Below are 6,000 nucleotides of genomic sequence, written 5' to 3'. Positions count from 1 at the left end.
CTTGATGTGGAAGGATCAGATTCAATGTATCAACAAATGCATTAGGGGCAAAATTGGCTTAATTTTTAAGTTACTTTGTTCCACGGCATGTTCTCATGCTTTTATACAAATTCTGTATACATTCACATATACTTTATGAAGTATGGGGAAGTACCTACAGAAGCCAAAATGTGGCCGTGAGAGCAATTACATTTTCCCCCTTAAGAACAGGTTCTCGGCCATTATTCACCAGTCTAGGAGTGTTAGATGTTTTTGACCTGCATGAGCTTGCAGTGTCAACCTTTGTATATGATCTACACAAGGGACATTTACCACATTCTGTAACGCAATATTATGAGCCAATGAATCATGCATACAGGACTAGAGGCAAAAATCATTCCATGCTTAGACTCCCGAAATGTAAAACGACACATGGTACATTTTCTATATCTTTTGTCGGGTTAAAGTTCTGGAATAGTTTGCCCAAAAATATTCAAGAGGAAAGAACAAGATCTTCATTTCGAAGAAACCTAAAAAATCACTTGTTAAATGAAGTTTAGTGATGAAAAGAATATTCAGATGTTTAGTTTAATGTACTTTTACAGTACAGTTTGTACTTCAGAAGGGTAGACCTTGCAATAAGCATCTAAGCATATATATGTAGCTATAATGGGAGAACCATTCTCGACTAGCACTTGTGCTAACTTTTGGTTCCCCCTTTAACAACATCATCGTCTGTTTTCTATTTTTTTCAAAACCTTGGTATATGCATATATGTCTATAGTACATACTTATTTATTCTCTTTGCTTTTTCACTGATAAATGTATCAAAATGAAATTAAATCAATTATACCACATGTATTCTTGTGTAAGATAAATATAAGTATATGTAAAATATATGCGTGCATAGCTGTAAGAACCTTGTATATCATTGTATTCTCATAAAAGATTTTCATGTAATTGTATCTTACCCTATATGTAATTTCACGTTATCATGTTATCATATTCACATGTATGTTGTCAATAAACTCAACTCTACTCCGAAAAAAAAACTGTCTTATCTGTTTGGTTGTTTAAGAGAAAATGCAGCATATTAGCCGGCACGAAAGAAACGAGGATGACATTTATACACTATCTAATATTAGCAGCCACGAAAAAAAAAATGAAACTAACATGCTTAAATATCTGTGTGATTGTTGCGCATTTTGACAAGAATGCCCTGTGTGATACAGAGTAACCACATATCATATTGGAAGACGCTGGAAGATAAGAGTAAGTCCAAGGCTTGTTAGAAACATTGCTACTTTGAAAATGGACCAATTTATCCGTTTTCTTATAAACCATACATACACTAAGACCTATAATACGGGAAATACCGCGCGCCCATACAGTGCCCATCCCACCCCCGTCAAACAGATGCGAATTCATACATTGCTCAACGAATTCACTATCGTATGACAAACTCACTCGATATAATGATAAAAAGAAATGTTTCTCTTTCACAAAAGTAAGCCTTTAGGTGTAGAGGTCGTGGAATTACATCAGGTAGGTCCTACCACTCTTCATTTTGTGTTTCCCAGTTGTCTGGCGCAGGACCGACATACCTTTCTCAGAAGCAAATCGGGAGATGAACATCTCTTGCAGCTATTACACTTTCCTTTTAACGAATTGAACATTTTGTGTAATTTAGGCAGAGAGCAGGCGGTTCATGAACATGAAAGGCCGGAATTATTTTCTTTTGATTCTTTTCATATCATACTATACTATAATACTTTGACAATAATGTGCGTAAATGTAATCATTTTACGCTGCTGCAACACGTCGGGTGGACCAGCAATACCGAGTAATCCCGAAGAACTACCTGCAAATAAAGTCGAATTAGCGCCACCTAGCGTTAGCGACATGCAAATGGCAGATGGGTACGGATCATTGCCCGTAAATCCTTGATAAAATTCTGGACGCTTGATAGTTGTGAGATGCTTTGAAACATGGTGGTAACGATGATTATGACAATTATAGGAGGTAGAGATGTAATATCAATCATGACTAGGAATATATGCTGAGAAAGAGCAACTTAATCATGTAAACAGCTACAATTAATGAGTTTAAGGTCAGGTTAAAAAGTCATCTTTTGAACAATGCATTTTGTGTTTGAATTATGTATGTTGTGATTATTACTTTGTAATGCGCAGTAGAGTATATTATCAAAGTAGCTGCGCAATATAAATGTTCATTGTTTTTATCATCGTCATTATTATCATTATGTTGGCAGATTATATGCATACATAGGCCACGACCATCCCTCCTTAATAATTGAACTGTATAATAAGTTCAATGACGGGGCAAGGTCTCCGCAGGTGTTGGCTCACACAAGCACATAAACATAAAACCACGTACACACATACCCAATCCTCGCAAGCAAATACACATAAACACATTAATTCGTTTAGCTAAACAGTTAATATTCATATCATTCTGTTCACCGCACAATATGGCAAATGCTTTAAAACCTACTTGCCGCAGTGTAGCACTCTGCCAAGCAGTTTGAGTAGACTGGCCTAAAATTATAAGCCATCGAACTTTTACGTTTGAGTTTTATAAAGATATTTCGGCTCACAGCAATGTGAATTAGACTTCCAAATTGATAATTTTAAAAGTAACATCCTTCTTCGCCTACATTTCATAAAATATATCAGGAATATATGAAGAGTTTGTTCGCAAAAACCGATAAGTCCATTTTTGAAGATTTTGAAGTATGGTCTCTGTCATAAAGTACAAAATAATACCTTTTGAATGATATATTGGTCACTACTATAAAGGTATATTTTCGAAGTTATGGTCAAAAGAAGCAAAAATTGTCTTATTATTCTCTTTATATTTCTTGATCTTTAATCGCAAATATCTCCATTTGGCAATTATGGACTTATCGGTTTTTTTGCGAACAAACTCTTCATATAATGCTAACTGCAAATCCACACACCAGCAATACCTGCCTTTAAATTTGAAGTCTCGACGTCATGATGCCAGAATAATGATATCCAGTTTGTTTTTTTTTTGTTTTTTTTTATTTCTCCCTTCGGTAAAATATACTTCAAATGTTTTATCATTCTAATATTGTTGCTGTCATCATCGTCATCATTATCATTATCATTATTATGGGGGAGCACCCTTTACACATGAAAAGCTTCTTCCTTCACACCTGTATGTTATGATTTTTATCTACACAAGTTCATGTATGTAATGCATAATTCTATACTCTAAATACATCTTGTCCATTCAATGGTTTTAATGCTGATTTGTTTATCCTCTTAAATGAGTTGTAGAAATTTATGACATGAAAGGAAAAGACACAATACAATAGGATCTGGCCTCATGGAAACATACATGACTACTTGCTCTACACAACAAATGTCACAATTCACTGAAATGAATAACACAAGGCACACACGCGCCACCAAATAAAGTATATCATTTTTTAATTTCAACATTTATTACCAGAATGTTCATAGAGTAGATTACATGCATCGCTTTCCCCTCAAAATATCTAGATATCTCTCCATGATATAGCAGCTTGCTGATGACATAATAAAATCACGAAGATAATGTTGTAAACACACACACAGGCTGCCAGTAGGTGAGAGCATTTTGTTAAGAATCTGTCAATAATAGAGTGGAAAAAAGTTCGAATACGTAGGATAACAAATAAGCCTAGGAAAATAGACATACAGGCAAAATGACACACTACCCTCTACAGTCAACATCTTCTGCAATAAACAGTGCAGTAACAGTTCTGGATGTGCAGATAGCACATTCGATTGCCAACAGTATCCAGGATACCACGCATAACCTTTATGGGAAATTTAAATATTTCATATATTGTGAGCTAATCATGTTTCAACAACACTTGGATAAATCTGAACTTAAATGAGAAGGACAAAATCATTTCATTTTAACGGTCTCCACTCCTCCCAGCTGAAGTGGAAGTGGGTGGAGTCAAAAAACAACAACAAACAAACAAAAAAAGGAATATGTACTATCAAATCTCACCAGAGAGCAAACTCATTCCAACAAAAATGCTGATTTTATGCTTTGGTTATACCATGACCTAATGTACACGTACATCAACGTGTCAACATACAAACTACTACTTTTTGTCCATGGGTGCACGTAACTACACTCTCAGCATTAAGTACGCCTCTGCTCTAACTACTGGTAGGGCCTATTATCATAAAATGTTACACAGTAATGTCTGCACTGAATCTATGAGTCATTTTATACAGAATGTAACACATGTTGATATACATAGTACTGAAATGTGGGTTCGTGAGCCCTTAACGCCGAATCCTGTTGGAATGGACACAGATAGGACATTCCATTACTTTTAGCAAGGTTTCATTGTAATAAGACCATTCTCACAGTCCTGACTATGTTGTTATTATAATGGTGCTCGTCTGAGTATAAATAATGTGTGACTTCATGGGATGATAGCAAATTGCTTCTTTCCGCTTCATCCAACATACCGATAACTTGAATATCATATGACCAGAACCATAGTATTCTCTACATTTTGACAAATACATTATTATTATTATTATCACCGTTCTTATATAGCGCCTAATACCTTTGGGAAGGTCTCTATGCGCTCTATACATGTACCATCTTGCCATAAAAAAGCGGAATACTGTATGCCATGCGAATCTACAGCACCCATAACAGGCAATACATGTATAGTGTTGGGTAAACCTTGACATGTAGGAAGAGTAAAGACTTTTAAATGGAATCATGAGCTTCATGTAGTCATACTATGTTGAGGATAATAGCAACACAAGTAAGGACGACAACATGAAAACACATCATGGAATGCTAAAAATGGTCGACTTGCTTCAGGCAGCCTGTTGCGTACCCCCCAAAAAAGTGTAGTACCTTAACTGAATTTTTCTCCTTTTTTTTTTTTTTTTTTGCTCTGTCCAAGTATCTTTGATTACACTGCTGTAAGCTTTCTCTTTACACCTCCTTGTATGCAACATGTGCGTTTAAACAGGGCATAGTGTTGGATATCAATCAATATGACGTAATGGAGAAGTTGATAGAGGAGAATCAAAACAGAGATGAAGAGATATCAATATTGATAATATATCTGTTAAATTGTTGAAGTGTATACACCTGTGTATGTACAGCTGAAAGGAAAGCAGTAGAAAATGCTCTCAATTTTGCATTCGTAGACCAAAATGGCAGAGATATTTGATCATGAATAATTAAGATAAAAATTGCAAGTTTTCTTTGCTGTTTTCACTGCGGCCGATCAAAATCCAAGCACAGTCAGGTTACACACACAATACCCAGATGTAGAGACTTCACATAATTAACCTGTGTCATATTGTGCGTCGTGATTCTAGAAAGCATTTTGATCCAACTAAAGGACATTTGAACAAAAGACATATGGACAGAAATAGGTATCAGCTTTGGTATGTACTTTTACCGCAGCATGTTACTGTTATGGACGTGTATGTGTGTATAAAGGGGAGGGATGGAGTGGTGTACATTTGTATGTTTGTGTGTGTGTGTGTGTGTGTGTGTGTGTGCGTGTGTGTGGGTGTGCGTATGTGTATGTACAAAAGACGGCACTATAGCAACTAACATACTAACACTACACACACGTATTTGTAGAAGTCACGTACATGTAATTTTTTTTTATAATGATATAATATAATATGATAAAGTGCAAAATACCTTACAACATCTCGTACTACATGCAGATGCTACAGTGAAATTTCTGCCATACAATGGCATTGCCACATGTCAGGGGAAACATACACTTCGGTAATGAGTGTAGTCGGTGATAGGATTTATCGGAAATTTTCACGACTGAATTGCTTTGATGTACATGCCTGAATTGTTTTTATGCATTCACTAGAAATCCAATCTTATCACAAAACAAAATCTGCAACAGTGAAAGTGAAAATATGTCAAATATAGAAATTAACTAAAAACGAAGACTGATCTACGCATGTTTAGAATTTG

This window comes from Diadema setosum, chromosome 3 (assembly GCF_964275005.1).
Source record: "Diadema setosum chromosome 3, eeDiaSeto1, whole genome shotgun sequence".
In the NCBI taxonomy this organism is placed as follows: Eukaryota; Metazoa; Echinodermata; class Echinoidea; order Diadematoida; family Diadematidae; genus Diadema; species Diadema setosum.
This window is presented reverse-complemented; position numbering follows the sequence as displayed.